This window comes from Bos taurus, chromosome 3 (genome assembly GCF_002263795.3).
Source record: "Bos taurus isolate L1 Dominette 01449 registration number 42190680 breed Hereford chromosome 3, ARS-UCD2.0, whole genome shotgun sequence".
NCBI lineage: Eukaryota > Metazoa > Chordata > Mammalia > Artiodactyla > Bovidae > Bos > Bos taurus.
In genome coordinates, this window is record NC_037330.1 from 66974257 (window position 1) to 66998472 (window position 24216).

Sequence of the window (24216 nt, forward strand, 5' to 3'; positions counted from 1 at the left end):
GAGGGGGCTATGCGGTCGGATATCAGGTAGGGTGGAGTATATACAACGTAGAAAAATATGTGTATACATTGTAAGACCACAATGCTAAGGAGGGAGGGTGTACAAATCTCTCAAGAGGCCAGAAATGGTAGGATGAAGCGGACTTCCAACCGCGGCGCTACATAGGGACACCTTTCCTCCTTGGGTAGGACCAAGTTAGACAACAGCAGGGGTTGGTCCGGGGGCCGCCCTTAGAAGACGAACCCTCGCCCTGGGGCGGGAGCGGATGTCGCCCCCGGCCCGCCCTGCCAGCCCGCGCTGCACCGGCTGCGGTTACCAGCAGGCGGTGTACTGAGCGCGCCTGCAGCCGCCGCCGCCCGCCCGTCCCAGCGAGGACGAGAAAGGAGGGGACCGGAAGGAGCCGCTGGTGCTGCGGGAAGTGGCAGGAACGGGAGGCGGGGACCCACCTGGAAGCGCCCCGGCGCCGCTGTTGAGCTTCCTGCAGCGGCGGCCACCAGAGCCAGTGCCGTGGCGGGGGCGGAGAGCGGCCACGGCGACGGCGCCTCCCTGAGTGGCCTGCGGCGCCCAGCCCCGCACGAAAGGTGAGCAGGCGCTCGGGGCACGTGGTGGGGGCCAGATGCGGGGGAGGGAGAATGGAGGCGGAGAGTACTCGGGGATGATCGGCTCTGGGACCCGGATTTGGAACGGAGTGCTGGGAGGGGGTGGGCTGGAAGCTGCCGCGGCTACTGCAGCGGCGGCGGAGCCCCCACGTGGGGCGGGGGTGCGCGCGCACGTGTGCGCGGGCAAAAGGGGGGCGGGGGAGGGCTCTCCGGAGGCCAACGGGCGCGCGCTTGCTTAGTACCGGTCCACGTGACCGGCACGCCGAGAATCCGCTTCCACGTGACAGTCTCGGAGGCTGGCTGAGGCTGGAAGTTGCTGTGTCTCTGTAGTGTAACCGTGATCGTTGCGGGTCTTAGGATTGTTTGCAGGTTTTCTTCTCCACTGGGGGTACGAAGAGAAATATAAGGCGGAAAAGACTTCCTGCCCTTTCTCTGTTTTACACGTTCTCCTGTTTGTAAATGAAGCCCTTTTTAAGTACCGAAATACGGATTTCTCGGTACCGCCATGTTGGTTGTAGAGGAAACTCGCGAGATGCTAGGGGGTTTGTATCGCGAGATCTCTTGATTCTCGCGGGACCTTGTTGGCAGAGCAGTTGTCCTGGATGGCGGAGCCCCGGGTTCCGGGGGCCTGGGACTCGCAGCTCTTTGTACAAGGCAAGTTGCTAGGGAGGGGCCTAGGGCAAGTGCCTCTTGGTGCCGGGAGACGTGCTGTGTCAGCTTTCTCTAGTCCTGAAGGGAATATACATTGACCCAGTTGAGGCAACACTATCCTCCTCCCCACCCCCCTGCGGGCGCTCCGCCACCTGCAGAAGCGACTGTACCCCTCAGCTCGGGCTCTTTCCCTGCTTAGTGAGAGTTCCTGTTCCTCCGCGGTCTCACTGGAAGTCCGGAGCCGTGCTCGTAGAGACGTGACGATTCCATTGGATACCGTTCCTCTTACTTTAAGACGTTCTTGTCAGTTTTTACCCTTGTTGCCATTTTCTAAAGAATTCCAGACTTGTTAACCATTCTGTCGCTTGTTTCTTCCGCAGTATCTTTCTCCACTTGTCCTCCTCGGACGCTTAAAATAGAGCGCGTTCCGTTTCTTCTCTCTGGGCATCATTTGCTCCCGTTTATTTGCTCATTGATAACTTTCTCATCACTCTAACTTACTTTGTATTTACGATAACTTTTGGCAGCATTTGGAGAGATCCTTTGTATATCAGAACAATATCCGATGACAGAATAAAACCATTCTTTTAATTTTTTGTACGTGCCTATTAACTCATAATTAAAGATCAGTTTTTTTTTTTCCCCAGCAAGATTTTGATCACTGTTTTTATGAAGTTCCGTCTTTGTTGTTCAGGGATGATTGTTTTAGGTTACATACTTCAGGTAATAGTGGAACGTTTTCAGTCAAATTTAAAAGCAAACTTCTTTTTAACTTTGAATTCAATTTTTCCTTGAGTTTGAGGTAAGATTAGCTTTTCTCCAACGTTTTATCAAAGTGAATTTATAGCATAATTTTTTTTTAGTATGGATTTATTTAGTATTCATAGTGATAAATTAGCAATCTAATCAGGTAATCATAAGTTTTTTTAAAACTATAAACGTGTTATTTTTCTCTGCATTTAGTACGGAGTAGAATAAAGGGTAAAATACTTCCTGGTACACATTCTTCCAAGTTATCTTCCTCAGTCCTAAAATCTCTGTAATCACTCTCAGCAGTAGCTATGTATTATTCCAGATATTTTCCTTTTTTTTAACGGAGAGGAAGAAATGGAGGGGTGTTGTTTTAAGATAAACTATCATAACATTAGTAATAAGTAAAAAATTTCTTTTTATTTAGTGTTACATCTTTTGACTCATACATACATGCTTCAAAAAATAAATTTTTTTGTTTGTACAGGTTTTTTTTGTATTACAGTTTTGTGAAAATATCTTGAGTGATAGCATTATTTTTACCATAGAAATTTAGTATACTGGTAGCTCTGTACAAAAAGTCCACATGAAATAATATTTAAAGAAATGTTTGTCACTTGAGTTTTACACACACACCGCACACACATGTATGTGTGTGTGTGTGTGTGTGTGTGTGTGTGTATATATATATATATATATAGGCTTCCCTAGTGGCTCACTGGTAAAGAATCCACCTCCCCTTGCCTGCCAGTGCAAGAGCCACAGGTTCAATCCCTGGATTGGGAACATCCCCTGGAAAAGGAAATGGCAATCCACTTCAGTATTTTGCCTGGGAAATCCCGGGTTGCAAAAAAATCAGACATGACTTAGGACTAAACAACAACATACATACATACATACATACATACATACATACATACGTACAGATGTGTGTGTCATGCTGCAGGGCATGTGGGATCTTAGTTCCCCACCAGAGATCAAATTGCTGCCGCCTGCATTGAAAGTGTGCAGATATAATCACTGGACTGCTAGGAAAGTCCAGATTTTTATATATATATATATATATTTTATATTTTAATAGTTGTGCTATTTATTTACATTTATATTTGTATGTTTATATTTTTCGATACTTCTGTGCTATAAATGGTTACTCAAGTGTGTGTATTGGAGTTTTCCAATTTAAAAAGTTACCAGCTTACTAGTTCTGACTATGTACTTTAGTGAGTTCAACTGAAGAGTGTAAGATATATCAGTAGTTCATAAAACAAATGTGCATATACTCAAAAGTTGCTAGGCAGCATTTTCTGATAGTTTTTTGTATTTTTCCCTCCAGACTACTAGCAGACCTGTCACACAAAAAAAGTGACCACTCTTTTTGTTCAGTGTGGTTTTCTCTTGTAATAGTTCAAGCAGGAATGTTGGGAATAAAAGTGAGTGTTGAGAGCTGTGATGTGGGAAAGAGGAAAAGGAGATGTGGGGGTGTGTATAGGTTGATACTAAAATGGAATTGGAGAAGTTGCAGAGAAAAGAAAGGATGGTAGAGGGTTATCAGCCATGTTCCCAAAATAGGCAGCTTGTGATGGTGGGAGTGGAGCTTGAGTTGAGGAGAATTTGGAGTCAGTGTGTGAGGCAGTTTTTTCCCCCCCGCTTGATTTTTGCAAACAGGTTTCAGCCCACCCCCCAAATTGTTTGATATCATTTGTCCCCCCCCCACCCCCCTGCCCCCCGGAAAAAATCATCAACTGAAGTTGATGTTTAATTGGAACTCTCTGAATTCTTAACTTAGGTAAAGCCTGTCTTTCATTAAGTAACTTTTGTTGAGTACATTTTATTTTGTTAGAGGTTGGACGTTGTGAAGATGACTGTGGATTCAAAGATGACAATTTTATAGTGACCTTTGCAAAGGTGTTTACACAATTTTGCTTGGGAATTGGGCCTTTGGTGTAGCCAATCCTTGCAATAGTATTTGTTGCTTATTCTTAACGACTTTGTTTTATAAACTGTTTGGTAGCAGATCTTAGAAATTATTAGATTTCTACAGACACTAAAATACCCAAGTACTGGGTAGAAATATACTGAGAAAATTCAAGCAGAAATATATCTTAATATGATTTGAGTTTTGCTTGAGTAAAACTTAGATAACCAAGAAATTTTATTTTCTTTTTTCTCATTTATTATTGTCATAGAAGTCATCTATGAGAGCTAATGAACTTCAGTGATCAGAGGATATTAACAAAAGTGATAATGTCCTCACTTGGAATTTTTTTGTTTAGATATGACACAATGCTAATTTCCATAGACCTGTAACTTTGTAAACTATATAGTGTATTACCTATGTTACATATTAATTATATGAAGAATATACATTTAATTTCCTGTCTTTTTCTGAACCAGTGTCCAAGACAGTTTATAGGAAATTATTTGATCAGAAATATGAAGAAAGTATGTTGTAGGACTTTTTAAAAAAATCTGCTATTTCATATGAAAATTCAGTGTCAATTTAAGTACAAGTCTTTTGATTTTTTTTGTTTTGGTTTTTTTTTTTTTTTGGTTTTTTTTTTTTGGCTGTGCTCTTCCCTTGGCAGTGAAAGAATGAAGTCCTAACCACTGGACCTCAAAGGAATTCCAGTCTTCTGATTTTTAAAGAATATGTGATATATATTGTAGTGCAAATTTCTGTAGTTAATACTCTGATAACCACTGTTCAGTTCAGTTCAGTTCAGTTGCTCAGTCATGTCTGACTCTTTGTGACCCCATGAATTGCAGCACGCCAGGCCTCCCTGTCCATCACCAACTCCCGGAGTTTACCCAAACTCATGTCCATCAAGTCGGTGATGCCATCCAGCCATCTCATCCTCTGTCCCCTTCTTCTCCTGCCCCCAATCTCTCCCAGCATCAGGGTCTTTTCCAATGAGTCAACTCTTCACATGAAGTGCCAAAGTATTGGAGTTTCAGCTTCATCATACATTAAAAAACACAGTATGAATAAATATTTCCCAGGATGTTAAGTCTTGACTTCTAAAAACCAAACGTTATGGACTCTGCTATTTCGTTTGAACTTGTTTTTCTCACTTTTTCGCTTCTTTTTCTTTTCATCTGTTATTTCTCACGTAGGTAATTTTTCTCTAGTCAGAGACAAGTAAGCTGACTAACTTTCCCAGAGGATACTATCAAACTATTCAATTTTTATTATTTTGGAACTCCAGAGTATGTATGTTACAGTCAGTAATTAAACATTTTTTGAGTGATAGTGATTTCTTCCATTTGAAACAGCAGAGCTCTGAGGCTTCAGAATAACTGTAAACAAGTATAATAAGCCTGTGAGTTTTATTCAGGAACTACTTACTGGAATAAATAACAGTTTGCAACCCCAACACAGTTGGTTATCTGATTTTTTTTAGCCCACAGATTGCAAGATTGGCCATTGGAGTTAGGCACACTGACAACTGAAATGTCGTCTTATTTCAAGGCTATTGAAGAAGCTGTATTAAGTATGTGGAACTTTAAAAGGTAGTGTCATTACATGGAGACATACAGTCCTATAATCATTAACTTCCGAGGGAATCACAGTGTTGTAGGGCAGGATAGCGCATGGTCTGTCATAGTGATGATGTTAATCGGAAATAAATTTTATTCTATGTACTGTGTTTTAGGAATTGAATTAAGAAATTGATATCTTTTAAGATTTTTATGAGTAGTTCAGTTGCTGAGTAGTGTCCAACACTTTTCGACCCCATGAAGCACTCCAGGCTTCCCTGTCCTTCACTATCTCCCTGAGTTTGCTCAAACTCCTGTCCATTGAGTCATTGGTGCCATTCCAACCATCTCATCCTCTGTCACTCACATCTCCTCTTGCCCTCAGTCTTTCCCAGCATTAGGGTCTTTTCCAGTGAGTCGGCTCTTCATATCAAGTGGCCAAGGTAATGTTGCTTCAGCTTCAGCATCAGTTCTGGAAGTGAATATTCAGGGTTGATTTCCTTTAGGATCGACTGGTTTGATTTCCTTGCTGTCCAAGGGACTCTATAAAGAGTCATCTTCAGCACCACAGTTCAAAAGCATCAAATTTAAGAGTAAATGCTTTCAAAGCTTTGTTAGTAAAAGTGTTTCAGTTTTCTAGCAAATTCACTTAACAGTGATAGTAAGAAGATGGTGCTGCTGTGTATGGACTGTTTTATTTTATTGCTTTTATCTTATTTAATATTTCAAGGGGCTACTTCCCAAGTAACTCTTTGCATTTAATATTTGATAATAGTAGTAATTAACCAATTGGCTGAAGACTAGCACATTTGTTGATGAAGGAATTTTCAGAGCAGATAATTAGAATTTGTAATTGACCTTTCTCTATGAATCAGGTGTATAGTTTTGAATCCTGATGGTAGGTAACACTGAGTCTCCATCCTTAGCACAGCTGAAGGTCGTGGGTTGAGAAGTGTTTATTTCTGTTGATTTTTCTCTGTGGCTTTGCTTGCCTTTTCAGCCTCTTTTTAGGCTTCCCTGGTAGCTCAGTTGGTAAAGAATCTGCCTGTAGTGCAAGAGACCCGGGTTCGATCCCTGGGTTGGGGAAGATCCCCTGGAGAAGGAAGTGGCAAACCACTCCAGTATTCTTGCCTAGAAAATCCCATGGACAGAGGATCCTGACAGGCTACAGTCCATGGGATTGCAAGAGTCGGACACGACTTAAAAGTGACTCAGTCTCTCTTAATATATTAATTTAAACATTATTCTCCCTTTGTTGATAATGATGGTTTGTAGCACTTGATTTAGGAGAAGGCAATGGCAACCCACTCCAGTACTCTTGCCTGGAAAATCCCATGGACGGAGGAGCCTGGTATGCTGCAGTCCATGGGGTTGCGAAGAGTCGGACATGACTGAGCGACTTCATTTTCATTTTTCACTTTCATGCATTGGGGAAGGAGATGGCAACCCACTCCAGGGTTCTTGCCTGGAGAATCCCAGGGATGGCGGAGCCTGGTGGGCTGCCGTCTATGGGGTCGCACAGAGTCAGACATACTGAAGTGACTTAGCAGCAGCAGCAGCACTTGATTTAGGTATTAACTGTATTTGTGTATGTTTTAATGATTTAGTGGCTGGTTTGGGATTTTGAATATTGGGAATTAATATAACCATATTAAATTATTTATGTATTTGTTTCATTATATAAAAATACATCTTTTATATATTTACAGATAAAAATAAATTCATGTCCTGCTTTTAACCTAATTATAGATAACATTTTCCCATTCTCACAATGTCTTATAATCATTATTATAAATGGTTGTATGATGTTCCATGTGTAGATGTATTATTCTCCTTTTCTAATTTTTTTGCGTATATAAAAAGGAATGTGAAGAACATTTATACATAAGGTATTTCATGCATATAGTATCAGTATTATCTCCTAGTACATTACAGATTTAATTTTTAGGTAAATTTTAAAGGCTCTTGAAATACAGTGTCGGGATATTTGGTAAAAGGATCAATTTATATTCATGTTATCATGGCTGTTGCTGTATACCTCAACATTAAATATTATTTAAAAATGTAATGGGGGTAAGTCATATTATACCACTTTTTCCTTAAATTACTACTGAGGTGAAACATGCTTAACAGATACATTTCTTTTGTGAGTTTTTCAGATAAACAAAATTTTAAAATTAATGTAACCAAATCATTAACCTAATTTTGTTTTACTTCTAATCTTATGAAAGTCTTCCTTCTCTGAAAATGTAATAAATAAATGATACTAATTTTAATACTATTTATTTTAGTTTTAGTAACTTTGATTTAAGTAAATTCACTTTCTCAACTGGCGTTGGTGTGAAGAGAGAATGTAAATGATTTTCTGGAAATCGGTAATTGTTTAGTCTATTTACTAAATAGTTTTTCTTTGTTTTGCTATGTTTCATTTTTGCTTATTAGTATTGCTTTTTAAATGATTCTTACAACGTGTTTAATACCTTTTGCCCTGGCCTCTTTATTGTATTTGTTTTCTTAGTTTTTCAAAGCACTTTATAATTTGAGTATAATAAAAGCTCATTTTGTACAAAACAATGTTTTATAATTCTTTTTCTTGTCAACCAAAATTAGAAATATTCTTTTTCTATATACCAGAATTTAGTAGGATTAAATGAAGCAATTTCTTCTTTCTTGAAGAGATAAAATATGAAATTGCTTTGCTTCCTGGTGGCTCAGATGGTGAAGAATCTGCCTGCAGTGCAGGAGATCTGGGTTCAATCCTGGATTGGGACAGTCCCCTAGAGGAGGGCATGGGAACTCACTCCAGTATTCTTGAGGGGAGAATCACCATGGACAGACAGAGGAGGTTGGCAGGCTACAGTCCATCCAGTTGCAAAAAGTTGGGCACAGACTGAGTGACTAAGCACTACTGGCACTAAGGGTACAAGCAGCTGCAAAGAGAAAAACTACTCTGATAGATTTTGTGGAATTAGAGAAGTAAACTTCTCCAATCAACAATTAGGATGTGTACTTAAGGTATTTCCCTTATTAAATAGTAATACACAGCTTGATATCTTAGCCTTCTAGAATATTTAATTAAAAAAGTGCTCATCAGCCATTATGAGTTCCTTTCTTTTTCAGCTGTTAAGAATGGCATGACAATATGCATTTACTGAAGTTAAATAATCTAAGAAATTTCATGTGAGCATTAGGGCATCCATGCCAAGGAGAACTTTTAAAACATATTTGAAATTCTTATTGTTTACAAAGATGTTTATTTTTTCCTTTATGGAATAATTAAGATAAACAAATACTTTTCTTTAAAAAAGTGAGATTGTTATGCTTATTTATATTTTAAAGCTGTAATGTTCCAAAACTATTGTATTATTAAATATTGACTAGTATTTTCTTTTGCCTTTAGATTAAAGTGGTTACATAAATGCTAGGAAGAAAAACCAGGTTAACATTGTGAGTGTGAAAACATAAATATTTGAAAACAGTATATTCTTTGCTTGGGGGTTACATAAGGAGAATTGCAGGTGAGGAACCGAATGTGATGAAATTTCCTTATAGTTTGGATTGGAATGAGATTTATAGGGATTGGAACATAATTTTATACCTTTTTATTTCTACCAGAATTCTGCTACCCTGCCTAATGGATGAGTTGGGTTTTCAAAGTGGCGCTGAAGTGGTCCAGGAATAGCAGTTGTTAAAAATTGTATTCTGGCACTCACTCACCTCTTTACTAGCAACTTTTTTTTTTTTTTAATTGGACAGAAGTTTAAGGAAAGTAGATCCTGCAGTTCATATACACTTTTCCATTAGAAGCAGATATATGTGTTTCATAGAGTGAAATTTAGCTTGGCTGTTTTATGAAGGGAGGAACCAAGATTTTTTCCTCCTGAAAAAGGGGTGTGTGTGTGTGTGTGTGTATCTTTGTGGGATATATCCACTGATAGCCCCTTAGGGGCTCTGTAATACTTCTCTGCATTAAATCTCTACTCCCCACTCTAAACCTATAATTCTTAATCTGAATGGTCTCTACTAAACTTTAATTTTTAATGTTTTTGTAGTAATATGTTTCATTTCCTGAGGGAGAAATTTCTTTTTTTCCCTCTCTGCTTTTAAATGTAAATATGATTATCATATTAATACACACAGAAAGTTCTTGTAAGTGTACAGTTTAATGAATTTTCACAGTGTGAACATAGAACTGTGTAATCATTACTGAGAAACGGAGCATTATCAAAACCCCAGAAACTGTCTTGTGCTGTATTCTGGTTATTAATTCCCCAGGCTGGTAGGAAATCACTATTTTGATACCTGCTAACACAGAATAATTTTGTCTGGTTTTGAACTTTAACTCTCTTTGTAACCGTTTTTATCCTGTTTTGATATGAGTAATCTGAGAAATCCTAGAACTTGATCTAGGTTATATTACCTGGACATCATAACAGTTTTACTTAGACATTTTTCTCATGGCGTTCATAGTTTTCAGAAACTCTAGAAGGGGACATCAAAGAAATGCTTTCTTTGCTTTCTGATTGTATGTTAGACCCTGTTTGTGTTTAAATATTATTTGAGCAAGCAGGATACTTTTAATTTCTGTCATTGATGGCCTTCAAGGATACCTCAGCTGTTTTTTCTTCCCCCTCCTACTTAGAAGTTTTGTTTTGAAAACTTTGGTATAGCATTCCTGACCAGCTAATAGCTTTTTGGACTTTTATCCTATGACTTGGCAGCTTTCTTTTCATTCTTCAAATTCCTTTCAAGCAATGATTCTCATTCTGATTTTTATGACAGCTACCCTGTGGTATCTTCTTATTTCAAAGAATGTGAGTTCCCACCCTTTCCTTTCCCTCCCCTGTCATAAAAAGTCTCAATTTAAGTTTGTCATTTTACTTTTAAAATATTTATTTCGTATTTATGAACGGTATAACATTGTAGTGTGCAGATTATAAATTGAGTTATAGGCTACTGAAAAAACTGAGTCAGTTATACCTTGTTAACATCCCCTTTCAGGCTGGCTTCAAGTGTAAGTGCAACTTTCTTAAATGGAATTCTCCTTTTGTACTTTATTTTCTACCCTTCCATTTCACTTTATTAATTTCAAAAGAAGGCATAGAAAGATATATTACTGTGGTCCTGCACATGTTTTTCTTTCATGTAATTCCCATGGTTAGCGTGAAAGATACAGTTAATTTCCTTTGTAAATGAATTTTGCTTATTGTCATTCATTAATTGTTAGGACCAGAATATCATAAATGGCCTGTAGCTGTGGAAATTAGATGTTTTTTTCAAGAATAATTTTAAGAGTAACATTGTATACCCTAGTACTCTTTCATTTGCTGAGCTTTTGTTAAAATTAAATGTTATGCAAAAACTTAATTTCTAAAAAAATTTCTTTTTGGCCTGGAGATTTAAATTTAAAATTTTGACTTTGGGCATCATTTTATAGGATAATATCTCATGAAGAGTGAAGGAGAAAGTAAATGACTTTTGTAAAGATTATAGAGTTACCACTAAATTTGAATAAATCTTATTTCTAGTTTGGTCTAAGGCACGTTTATGGGTAGGTACTTTTCTTTCTATAGTTAGCAAAATTTCATGAAGGAAATTTTGATTTGTTTGTAACTACTATAAAGCAGTGGCTCTCAAACTTTAGCATACATCATAATCACCTGGAAGTTTTGTTTTTCTTCTTTAAAAGCAGTACATGGCTGGGTTCAACCCTGAGAGTGTCAGATTTAATAGATTAGGATATCACACTTTGAGAACCAATACTAGGGCATAGTAAGGGCACCTGCATTTAATTTTTTATATAAAATTAAAATTTTTAGACATTCTGTTTAATAAAACACTTATTAAATAAACATACTCTGATTGGAGCAAAAAAGAGAGTACTTGTGAAAGTATTTTGGCCGAACTATTACTATCGTTGTTACTGTTTAGTTGCTAAGTTGTGATCAGCTCTTGGGACCCATGGCTTGTAGCCTGCCAGGCTGCTCTGTCCATGGGATTTCCCAGGCAAGAATACCGCAATAGGTTGCATTCTCTTCTCTAGGCAATCTTTCCGACCCAGTAATCGAACCTTGTGTCTCCTGCTTGGCAGGCAGAGTCTTCACTGCTGAGCCACCAGGGAAGCTTTAACTATTATAATAGTAATACTAACTTAAAATTATTGAACATTTGCCATGTGCTAGATACATGTAAGGAGAAGGCAAATGGCACCCCACTCCAGTACTCTTGCCTGGAAAATCGAATGGATGAATGGGGTCGCTAAGAGTCGGACATGACTGAGCGACTTCACTTTGACTTTTCACTTTCGTATACTGGAGAAGGAAATGGCAACGCACTCCATTGTTCTTGCCTGGAGAATTCCAGGGCCAGGGTATCCTGGTGGGCTGCCGTCTATGGGGTCACACACAGTCGGACACGACTGAAGTGACTTAGCAGCAACAGCAGCAGATACGTGTAAATATTGTATTCATTATCATTTATGCCTCACAACAACCTTGTAATGATGTTTACTGTTATCCTCATTCTACAACTGAGCGAACTGAAGCAGAGGGATTAAGCATATTGCTCAGTGTCACATAGGCATTGTTCTAGCTCCACTGTATATATTCTAATGAATTTTTTTGTATTACATTTTACAGTGACATTTGAATTTTCTTCTAGGTCTTATATTCAAGGACTGTTTTTGCTAAAACTGTTTTATACACAAAAGCAGAATTGGATGTAGCTGTGATTTGAATACTTTGACTTTTAAAAATAGAAATCACTTAAATTTATTCATCACGGTGTTATTTATCCAAACTCTTTGTTTCCCTATACATTTTGTTTTGTGTGCAGTTTTAGTAAGGCAGCTCTTACGTGGTTAGTGTTTCATTTAAAATTATGCACAGTGGTAAGTTCATATACTTAAGAATTGTATTGGTTTATTAAAGAGGATCATAAGTGTAGTTCAGTACTTAGAGTCCCCAAGGTGCTTGAAACTATACTTGGGGTTCATTTCAAGTAAGCATGCATATTTGCAGAATAATAAATCTAAATGATGATGTTAATGTCAAGGTACTAATATAAGAAAGGGACATTTTGGTTACTTTTTTATAACAGCTTATTTTAGGAGGATTTCTGAATTATATTCTTTTTAAGAGTATAGTTCAGTGATTTTTAGTAAATTTACACTGTTGTGCAGCTATTTTCACAGTCCAGTTTTAGAACTTTTACATCAATCCAAAAAAATTTCTTTTTTCTTTTTTGTCAGTATCACTTTCAGCTTATTACTGATTTTTAAAACATCAGCGGGTGCGTTTTAGAAGTCCTTTAATGTGGCACTATACTACAGCTTAGTATTAGAAACCTATTTATAAACCTTAATACCTAAATTTTTTTTTAAACTTCCTTTTACAAAATAGAAAAAAAATTAGCCTACTAGCACTTAGTTTCTGTTTACTCTGATCAGTTTACCTGATTGTCAGTATTTAAAGTGATGTGAATGGTAGTGTTTAGGCCTGGGAAGCATTCTTTCATTCACTTAATTGGCTATTCACAATCTAATGTATGAAGAGGGAAAGAGGAGAAGAGAAAGAGAAGATAATTAAGAGAAACTATAGTTCTATAATGATATTGACAAATTTGTACCAAGTTCGGTATGGTGTTTGCTTGGTTTCTGGAAAACTACGGTGAGTGTTTCTGTTGTCTTGATCTGCATTACTCACAAGAATGACAGGTTTTTTTTTTTTTTTTTAAAAAAAAGCCCTTTTCTCTACGTGTTTTAAGAATTTTAAGAATTTTTGAGGATGAATGAGTAGCACATTACACTGAATAAGGTAGTTCAGCTACCTGACTTTTTATGTCTCTCTAACCCTGGGTTTTTATGATTACATATAAGATTCTTTTACCACAAAAATGCCTGAAAATTGTGTTTGGCATAACGTGATGGGATTCTTTTAATTAAGTGGACTAATTAAGCAATGCATTAATAATAAAGATTATCAGAACTTTTGATAGATTATTCGCTGGCAGTTTAGTCTCCTGAAGGTTGTAGAGTATTGCTGGTATGAAATTGATTCTGACCAACAAGGAAAAATAGTGAGGTACATATGGAATTAACTGTTACTGAGCATTTGTTTTGGGCAAGTGATTACAGTCTCTTTGTGTTGTACCAAAAAGAACATGGAATTGGAATCAGGTGGACCTAGATTTTAAATCCTGGCTCTAGCACTTAGGAACTCTGTGACTTCATGCAAGTAGCTTGTATCTAAGCTCTTGTTTTCCTCAGTATAAATGATGTAGTACTTTAGATTTGCATATAAAGTATATAAGGCACTTGATATAAGATAAAGTGAAAGTATTAGTCACTCAGTCGTGTCTTAACTCTTGCGACCCCATGGACTGTAGCCTGCCAGGCTCTTCTGTCCATGGAATTTTCCAGGTCAGAATTCTGGAGTGGATTGCCATTCCCTTCTTCAGGAGATCTTTCGGACCCAGGGATTGAATCCAGGTCTCCTGCATTGCAGGGAGATTCTTTACCATCTGAGCCACTAAACAACTTGATATAAGATAGGTGTTCAGTAAATGCTATTTGTTGTTTATTGATGTCAAAGTAGAGGCTTAGAGAAGTTTGTTACATGGCTAGTAAGTGACAAATACCTGTCTGATTTCAGAGCCCATGCTTTTCCAAAATACACTATTCTTTGTCTCTTAGATAGAAATGGAAATCAAAGGAATCAAATACTAGTGTCTGTGTTACTTTGGATTTTAAATTATTAGTTAGGAATTCATAGAAAAGCAAGTTTCAAAAAGTTCAGAAAAAAGAGTGACCACTATAGATAGAAGGCACTTACAAATGAAACTATTTTAAAAAATGAGACATGTTATTAAAGTTACACAAAATTTCCAGAGGTGAGAAAAGTGTATGAGTCATTCAGAGAAAATATTGTGACTTCCACTTTAAGTAATTTCTAATGAATTTCAAAAGAAAACATATCAAGAATTCCCATAATACTAATAGTATATAACTGATGGTTAATACAAAAATGTGTCAGGAAGAATGTGGGGAGACTTGAGATCTGAATGAGTTGAAGTTAACAAAAAATGTATAAGACAGCAAGAAGGACTTTAGCTAAATTTAGAGCAAGATCAGTAGGGAAGAAAGAGGTCCCACTGATTAAGGAGATAATATAAATAATGACAATTACTCAAATCCTATTTTACTTCTCTTATATCTAGGAGAATGACTTTCATACTGGAAAGGGGACAACCTTGTTTAAAGAGGAAGCTATTCCATGATTATTATGGGTTGAATAGATTTCAATTCAGTTCAGTTCAGTCACTCAGTCGTGTCCGACACTTTGTGACCCCGTGGACTGCAGCATCCAGGCCTCCCTGCCCATCACCAGTTCGTGGAGTTTACTCAGACTCATGTCCATTGAGTTGGTGATGCCATCCAACCATCTCATCCTCTGTCGTCTCCTTCTCCCGCCTTCAGTCTTTCCCAGCATCAGGGTCTTTTCAAATGAGTCAGTTCTTCGCATCAGGTGGCCAAAGTATTGGAGCTTCAGCTTCAGCATCAGTCCTTCCAGTGAATATTCAGGACTGATTTCCTTTAGGATGGACTGGTTAGACCTTGCAGTCCAAGGAACTCTCAAGAGTCTTCTCCAACACCACAGTTCAAAAGCATCAATTCTTCGGCGCTCAGCTTTCTTTATAATCCAACTCTCACATCCATACATGACTACTGGAAAAACCATAGCCTTGACTAGACGGACCTTTGTTGGCAAAGTAATGTCTCTGCTTTTTAATATGCTCTCTAGGTTGGTCATAACTTTCCTTCCAAGGAGTAAGCGTCTTTTAATTTCATGGCTGCAATCACCATCTGCAGTGATTTTGGCGTCCCAAAAAATAAAGTCTGCCACTTTCCCCATTTGCTGTGAAGTGATGGGTCCATATGCCATGACCTTAGTTTTCTGAATGCTGAGTTTTAAGCTCACTTTTTCACTTTCCTCTTTCATTTTCATCAAGAGGCTCTTCAGTTCTTCTTTGCTTTCTGCTATAAGTGTAGTGTCATATACATATCTCATGTTATTGATATTTCTCCCAGCAGTCTTGATTCCAGCTTGTGCTTCATCCAGTCCAGCATTTCTCATGATGTACTCTGCATATAAGTTAAATAAGCAGGGTGACAGTATATAGCCTTGACGTACTCCTTCCCTGATTTGGAACTAGTCTCTTGTTCCATGTTGGGTTCTAACTGTTGCTTCTTGACCTGCATACAGATTTCTCAGGAGGCAGGTCGGGTGTCTGGTATTCCTATCTCTTTAACAGATTAAGTCTCCCTTAAAACACCTTTTCAAGGTAAAATGACTTTTGTACTTTCTTTTTGGTTGCACTGCAGGGCTTGTGGGATCTTGAAACAACAAGATCACTATTCCCTTAAGTGACTTGTGGGATCTTGAAACAACAAGTCACTATTCCTTTAAGTGACTTTGTAAACTTGAAAGTAAAATGGAAAACTACTAAAATTAAGTAGTTCCCTGAATAGGGATCGAACCCAGGTCTGAGGCAGTGAAAGTATGGAGGCAGTTCCAATACTTTTTTTTCTTTTCCTGTAATACACTTACATATTTACATGCCTTTGGTTCACATGTCACATGGTCTAGAGATGTTTTCCCTGATGAAGGAGTTTCCAAGGGGCATCATTTACATAGACTTTGCTGTGAGTGATGCTTACAGATATGGCCCTCTTTACACCAAATAAAATAACACTTCCTTCTTTGACGTTCCCTGGTTTATTTTTCTTCACAGTAATTACCATACTTGATGTTTATTGTTTGCCTGTTTTTATTAAAATGTAAGATCCATGAAGGTTGAAATTATGTTTTGTTCATTGATTTAATTCTCAGCTTGAAACTGTGCCTAGCTTGTGGCTGGTCAGTGATAATTTGTTGAATGAATATATTGTAAAGTATGTGGGGGAACAGTGTTGAGCACTGGGAAAATGCTCTTTGAATGTTAGCTGTTAATAATGATACTGCTGCTTAACTTAATTACATTCTTTGTATTTACACATATACTGGATTTCATTTTATTTTTTAGCACATTACATACCTTACAGAATAAATGTAAAATTTCAACAAGCAGGTTTTTCTTGGATACTTAAAACTCTGTTAATATTAATAAATGAAACTTGGTAAATATAGTGAGTCATAATTTCTCTTAAACATTCCAGTATTGTTTGTTAACCAAACCAAATACTTTTATACTGTTAAAAGACATAAGGCTGAAGTCAGTTACCTTTGTAAATTTTAAAGACTGTCAGATTCTAAAATGTTAAAGTTCTCTTAAGCATTATACAAACTTCAAGAAAAAAAATCATTTTAAGCTTAACATGGAAATACTGATATCATGGGTTGATATACTTAATTTTGCATGCATGCTCAGTTGCTAAGTTGTGTCTAACTCTTCGCACCCCCACGGACTGTAGCCTGCCAGACTCCTCTGTCCATGGCATTTCCCAGGCAGTAGTACTGGAGTGGGTTGCTGTTTCCTTCTCCAGGGGATCTTCCTGACCCAGGGATCAAACTGGATCCTCCTGCATTGGCTGGCAGAGTTTTTACCACTGAGTCACCAGGGAAGTCCATGTTTAATTTTAGTAGTATTCAATTTTAGATCACTTTAAAGTTTAGAGAGTCACTCCAGGGCCTAGTTTTGTTGTTTCAAGCAAGTTAAATTTCTGTGATACAGTTGATGAGCACAGACCAGTTACCATCTCTTGACTGGCTGGTTTTCAGCCTAACTTTAGTTGGCTTTGAAAGCTGAATTTGTCCAGGTGGTTTTTCTCATTCCACATATGGACTCATTGAACCTTTAACAAAAGTTGTCCCTGTAATAGTGGATCTCCAAGAGGATGCCTTTTGGTTTCTTCTGAATTCAATTTAAGGCTTTTTGTAGCTACTTTTTAACTCCATTGTCTGATCAAGTTCTTTCTGTAAACCCCACCCAGATTGTTTTACCATTCATTGGATTCCAAGAATTCATTTTTCTACCTGTCTGGCTAAATGCCACAGGTTTTAGATCATTTAAATGATAAAAAGGAACTGAGAGAAATGTTGAGAGTGTTTGTTAATTTGTGGTGAATCAGAGTATGCCTGAAGGTTAGAAACTGACATGAAATCTTAAAAAGAAAACAGCAATTTTGGAAATACTTTTTTAATTCTTGGAGGTGAGGTAGAGAAATGGGCTAGTTCATCAGCATTAAGAACATTGCACTAATAGGTAAATAAGCTTTCTTAAACACTTTAAAAAAGGGATTTATGTCAAACTTAGAGATGTATCTAAAAAGGTTTTTTTTTTGTCCTTGTCTATTTTAATATTTTTATTAATACTTTGTATAAATACACAGTTGTACTTATTTTCTGAACAACTCAGCTGCAAGGATAGATGACTAAAAGCAGCTTTCAAAATTTTGCGTAAAATCGCAGACAGGAACCTGTAGTTTGAGTTGCTTAAAAGTGAAGAAGTTTTGGAAGAGTATGGAATTCAATTGAAAAAGCTCTGTGAATGAGTAGAATTTTATTTAATTCACCAATTTTAAGGCACTGTACTGGAGAATAAAACATGAATTGCACTGTTCCCTCAAACAGACTGTAATCAAAGAATATAGACATATCAAACTGTACATTGTAAATTCTATAATAGAAGATTTAAGCGTTATGGGAACAGAAGAAAGAGTGGTTAATTCTGGTAGGTCATTGAATTAGGCTTGGAGGAAGAAGAGTTTTCTAGAAATTGAAGATGAGAAAACATCATTGTGGTGTTTTATATTTGTTCTTTTAATTAGGGGACTGGAAGATCAGTCAGGGTTCTATTTATTAAGACATATTTTGTGAAATATATGTCTTAATAAATATGTCTTATATACATGAAATATATGTCTTAATAAATATATGTCTTATATAAATATATGCCATGAAATTAAAAGACGCTTACTCCTTGGAAGGAAAGTTGTGTCCAACCTAGATAGCATATTCAAAAGCAGAGACATTACTTTGCCGACAAAGGTCCGGCTAGTCAAGGCTATGGTTTTTCCAGTGGTCATGTATGGATGTGAGAGTTGGACGGTGAAGAAGGCTGAGTGCCGAAGAATTGATGCTTTTGAACTGTGGTGTTGGAGAAGACTCTTGAGAGTCCCTTGGACTGCAAGGAGATCCAACCAGTCCATTCTGAAGGAGATCAGCCCTGGGATTTCTTTGGAAGGAATGATGCTAAAGCTGAAACTCCAGTACTTTGGCCACCTCATGCGAAGAGTTGACTCACTGGAAAAGACTCTGATGCTGGGAGGGATTGGGGGCAAGAGGAAAAGGGGACGACAGAGGATGAGATGGCTGGATGGCATCACTGACTCGACGGACGTGAGTCTGAGTGAACTCCGGGAGTTGGTGATGGACAGGGAGGCCTGGCGTGCTGCGATTCATGGGGTCGCAAAGAGTCAGACATGACTGAGTGAACTGAACTGATATTTTGTGAACAGATTAAATAATACTTTGGGATGGGAGACTGATTAAACTATTACAGTTGTTTAAATGGAAGTGGTCATGGCCTGACTTGGAGCAATAACAGTAGGACAGAAAGAGAAGAAAGTTTTTTTTCAAGACATTTCAGAAGCAGAATAAGTAGGGTTTATTGATTGTATACTGGTGGGAAAGGGAAAGTGTTAAGATGTTAAGTTAGTTTGGGTGATATATGTCCTGTAGATGGTTGACATAGGGAGGAGATAAGTTTTTTGGTGGTAGGAAGAAAATGACTAGGGATTTCTACTTATTGAATACAAACTACTTTTGGGACATCTAGATTGGGAACTCACAATATGCCAATCTGAAGATTTGGGTGGTGGTTGGGGCTAGAAATACAGTAGATCAAAATCATCTGAAAGAGTCTGATTTTACCTGTAGAGGATTAGAAAGGGACACATACATTTTGTAGGGAGCAGAGAGGAGTGATGATGCGTAAGAAAGTGGAGGGGAAAGTCTTGGAAAATGTGTCTCAGAGGTACGAGGAAAACTAGAAGGAAGGAGGAGGAGAAATGGAAGGAGGAAGAGAAATGATGACTTGATTTAAAAGCTTCAAGGAGATTTAAATGGTGTGGCCACTGAGAATAGAAACCTTTGCAATTGGGTGAAGAACTAGCCTGATTTGATAGAGAATTTTAGTAGTTTGGTCTTGCATAATCTGAGAGATCCAACAGTGTGAGTTGTTTAAAAAAGAGAAAAACAAATGAGGTACCAAGCTGCATTAATAGGATTCTCTCCATAATAAGGGATATAAAATGTATTCTGTGTTGGTTAGAATGTATTTGCACTTTTGGCCTTGTTTCTAGAAGCTGCATTTTAAGTGAAAAATTGAATGTATTTAGAGGAGGGTAACCAGATGATGATAAGCATCTGAGGACCTTTGAAGAAATTCATAGTGCTTAATGTGGAAAAGGGGTGACTTGGAAGGAAGGAGTGTAGAATGGGAGGGGACAGCTATTTTCAGGTAATGGAAGCCTGTAATGAATAGTTTCATAGAGTGAAACTAGACCCAGGTATACTACCAGACTTTTCCCCTTAATGGGATATTAACTTATATAATTACATTTACAGTAATCAAAATCAGGAAATTTCACATTAATTTATAGTCGATAATCAGATTTTGTTGATTATCCTAATAACTACTTTCGTAGTTTTAAAATCAAGGATCATGCATTATATGGACTTCCCTGGAGGCTCACACGGTAAAGCGTCTGTATACAATGTGGGAGACCTGGGTTCAATCCCTGGGTCGGGAAGATTCCCTGGAGAAGGAAACGGCAACCCACTCCAGTACTCTTGCCTAGAAAATCCCATGGACAGAGGAGCTTGGTACAGGCTACTGTCCATGGGGTCGCAAAGAGTCAGGCACGACTGAGCGACTTCACTCCACTTCATGCATTATATTTAATTACTCTTTCTCTAGACTCCTTTAATCTGAAGACGGTTCCTTGAATTTCTTGACCTTGATACTTGGGAAGAGTGGGCCAGGTATTTTGTTGAATGTACCTCAATATGTGTTTCTGATGTTTCACTTTGTTTAGGTTCAGGGTGTATACACTGATAACCTTCAGTTCCAGTCTTTGCAATGTGTATTCCAGTTTTCTACCATGACATATTTGTAACTTTTCTCTAATAAAAGTAATTTAAAGTTAAAAGATTTTTTTTTTTTTTGTGGCGTCATGTTTAAAAATACCCTGTTAACAATTTGAACTGCTCAAAAATGGAGAAAGGGACTTCCTTGGTGGTCCAGTGGTTAAGACTCCACACTCCCAGTGAAGGGGCATGAGTGCTCTCCCTTAGTTCCTCTTCAGGATCCCACCACATGCTGCATGGCACAGCTAAAAAAAAAAAAAATTTGGAGAAGGGGATATCTTACGAGTTTAAAAAGTTTAAAAAGTCCCCTGACGTGGATAAAGGAAACTTGACAACATTCCACAATGATCTCATTGTATTCATATGATAATTATTAAGACTGGTAAGCTTTCCCCTTTTGTACAAGAGAAAAGTAGCCAGTCTCTCCTCAGAGCATTGTAGTTTTGTTACCAAGTATTTAACTATAAAGTCCATATTCATTTTCCTCTTAAGTGTTAGAAAAGCTGTTAGAGTGTGTCTTCAGGGCTAAATAACATCTGAGGATATTTTCAGTCCTTAGGTTGGAACTGTGATTTTTTGTGTGTGTGTGCCATTGTTAATTGCATACTTTTCTGGGTGATTTTTATGAAAGAGATATAGAGAAAAATTGTTTTTTCTGAAGTTAAAACAATGCTCAATTATTGATGACAAATGGGTAGCAAAATGAGCTTAGAGTATGTAAGCAATTTGACTTATTGAATCTTCCCAGAAAAATTTTTTATAAATAAAAAACAAGTTTTGTTTTCATTGTGTGTTTACAAATATGATTCCTATTAGAACAACTATTGTTAAGCATAAATTGGAAGAAATGGAGATTAGCCCAGAATGATTGAAAACTTGGATTTGATCACAGTAGATGGGCTATAAAATGATGGTATAGAAGTAATTATGGCCTAACCACTTATGAGACATACCCTTCACATGCTAGAAAATGAAATGTGCCTCCTCTTTATTATTGGTCCTTATTGATATACCTCTACTATAAATTTATTTTTCTAGCTTCTTATTAACAATACTGTTAATTTCAGATGTAGTATAAGGTTTTGCAAAACCTTTTTGTTGAAGTATAACATATATATGAAAAACACATCCTCATTGAATGTAAAGCACAGTGAACTTCCAGAAATTGAACCAGCAACTAGATCAAGAAAGAGAACATTAGCAGTACCTCCTTTCAGTCACTTTCTACTTCCCCACCCCAAGGGTAACCTTTTTCTTGACATCACCTAATAGTATAATTGCCCAGTGGCTCATTGGTAAAGAATCTGTCTGCAATGCAGAAGATGTAGAACATGAGTTTGATCCCTGGATAAGATTCCCTGGAGGAGGAAATGGCAACCCACTTCAGTATTCTTGCCTGGAAAATTCCATGGATGGAGGAGCCTGGCAGGTTACAGTCCATGGGGTCGCAAACGAGTCGGACATGACTGGGTGACTGCACAGCCACAAATAGTATACATTAGTTCCTCTGATTTGAACTTTATGTAAGTGATGCCACGTACCGTTAATTTTTGAAATAGTTTGAACCTGAATATTTTTACTCTTTTTGTTATGAAATTAAAGAATCATGAAAGTTTTATTTTTTAACTTCTGGGAAAAGATTCTCTTTTGTGTTTGTGTAATTAGTTGGCGTCTGCGCTGACTTTTCCATCAATTTATGGAAATCTTCATAGCTCTGTGTGGTGAAGATTATGCTAACATTTCTGGAAAAATGAACAAAAATTACGTTAATTTATTTCTCCTGGATAAAAATTTAACTTAATGAAAAATTAAAAAATCATTGAAAATGATTTAGTTACATTGTTGTTGTTAAGTTGCTCAGTTGTGCCCTACTTTGTGACCGCATGGACTGCAGCACACTAAGCTTCCCTGTCCTTCACCATCGCCCAGAGTTTGCTCAAACTCATGTCCATTGAGTCAGTGATACCATCCAACCATCTTATTGTCTGTCGTCCCCTTCTCCTCCTGCCTTCAATCTTTCCCAGCATCAGGGTCTTTTCCAGTGAGTTGGCTCTTCTTATCAGGTGGCCAAAGTATTGGAGCTTCAGCATCAGTTCTTCCAATGAATATTCAGGGTTGATTTCCTTTTGGATTGACTGGTTTAATATCCTTGCAGTCCAAGGGCCTCTCAAGAGTCTTCTCCAAAAAAAAAAAAAGAGTCTTGTCTTCTCCAGCACCACAGTGCAAAGGCATCAGTTCTTTGGCACTCAGCCTTTTTTATTGTCCTGCTCTCATATCTGTACATGACTGCTGGAAAAAGCACAGCTTTAGGCAAAGTAATGCCTCTGCTTTTTAATATGCTGTCTACGTTTGTCACAGCTTTTCTTCCAAGGAGCAAACGTCTTTTAATTTCATGGCTGCAGTCACCATCTGCAGTGATCTTGGAGCCCAAGAAAATAAAGTCTGTCACTGTTTCCATTGTTTCCCCATCTATTTTCCATGAAGTGATGGGACCGGATGCCATGATCTTAGTGTTGGGAAATGTTGAGTTTTGAGCCAACTTTTTCACTCTCCTCTTTCACTTTCATCAAGAGGCTCTTTAGTTCCTCTTCACTTTCTGCCATGAGGGTGGTGTCATCTGCATATCTGAGGTTATTGAGATTTCTCTGGGCAACCTTGATTCCAGCTTGTGCTTCATCCAGCTCGGCATTTCACATGATGTACTCTGCATATAGGTTAAGTGAGCAGGCTGACAATATACAGCCTTGACATACTCCTTTCCCAATTTGGAACCAGTCTGTTGTTCCTTGTTTGGTTCTAATTGTTGATTCTTTACCTGCCTACAGATTTCTCAGGAGGCAGGTAAGGTGGTCTGGTATGCTCATCTAAGAATTTTCCAGTTTGTTGTGATCCACTCAGTCAAAGGCTTTGGCATAGTCAATTAAGTTATAATAGATATAAAGTATGAAAGCTTTATGTTAAAATCAACTTGAAAAAAGTTTATATCCTAGGACCCAGTAAGTCTGTCTTAAAGAAGTAAAGGGGGGTGCAGAAATACGTTGTATGAGGGCATTCACCAAAGTGGTATTTATAATCCGTAATAAAATAGAAGTGGTCTTAATGGCCTTACAGAATGGATATGGTTTAATTCGGGATTACTTATAAGGTTTTTGTATATTCATTAGCTTTCTAGTTAAGAAACAGGGGAGACTAATGGTAGCAATATAAATGTGGTTGATTGTCATTATCTGTAGGTTCTGAATTATGAATTCACTTATTTGCTAAAATTTATTTGTAACACCAAAAGTAGTACTCCTGGAGCTTTAATGGTCGTTGGCAGACATGTGCAGAGTGGTGAAAATTTTGAATTGCCCAAGGCACATGTTCGTAACTGAGGTTGAACAGATCATTACCTGCCTCCTTTCAGCTCTCATGCTGTAAACTGTCCTTTTCATGGTCTATTTAGTACCACATCTTTCACAGTTTTGTCTTTTTTGGAGATGAGATTTTGCTCATTTTGGGGATGAGATTTTGTTCATTTATTTAAAATGACCTCCACGTGTCATGCTGAAGTGTTCCTAAGTGAAATCTGTTTGTGATGTATCTTACAG

General features: G+C 37.7%; 1 protein-coding gene across 6 annotated transcripts in view; it reads left to right on the plus strand.

Moving 5' to 3' along the window:
* Positions 1–405: 405 nt before the first annotated feature.
* ZZZ3 (zinc finger ZZ-type containing 3) overlaps positions 406–24216 on the plus strand; it is a 123874-nt gene continuing 100063 nt past the window's right edge. For 4 of the 6 annotated variants that reach the window (XM_015464841.3, XM_005204412.5, XM_010803398.4 and 1 more), the window contains exon 1: positions 406–581. The gene's annotated coding sequence lies outside the window, so the exon portion shown is untranslated. 6 annotated transcript variants of the gene reach the window in all.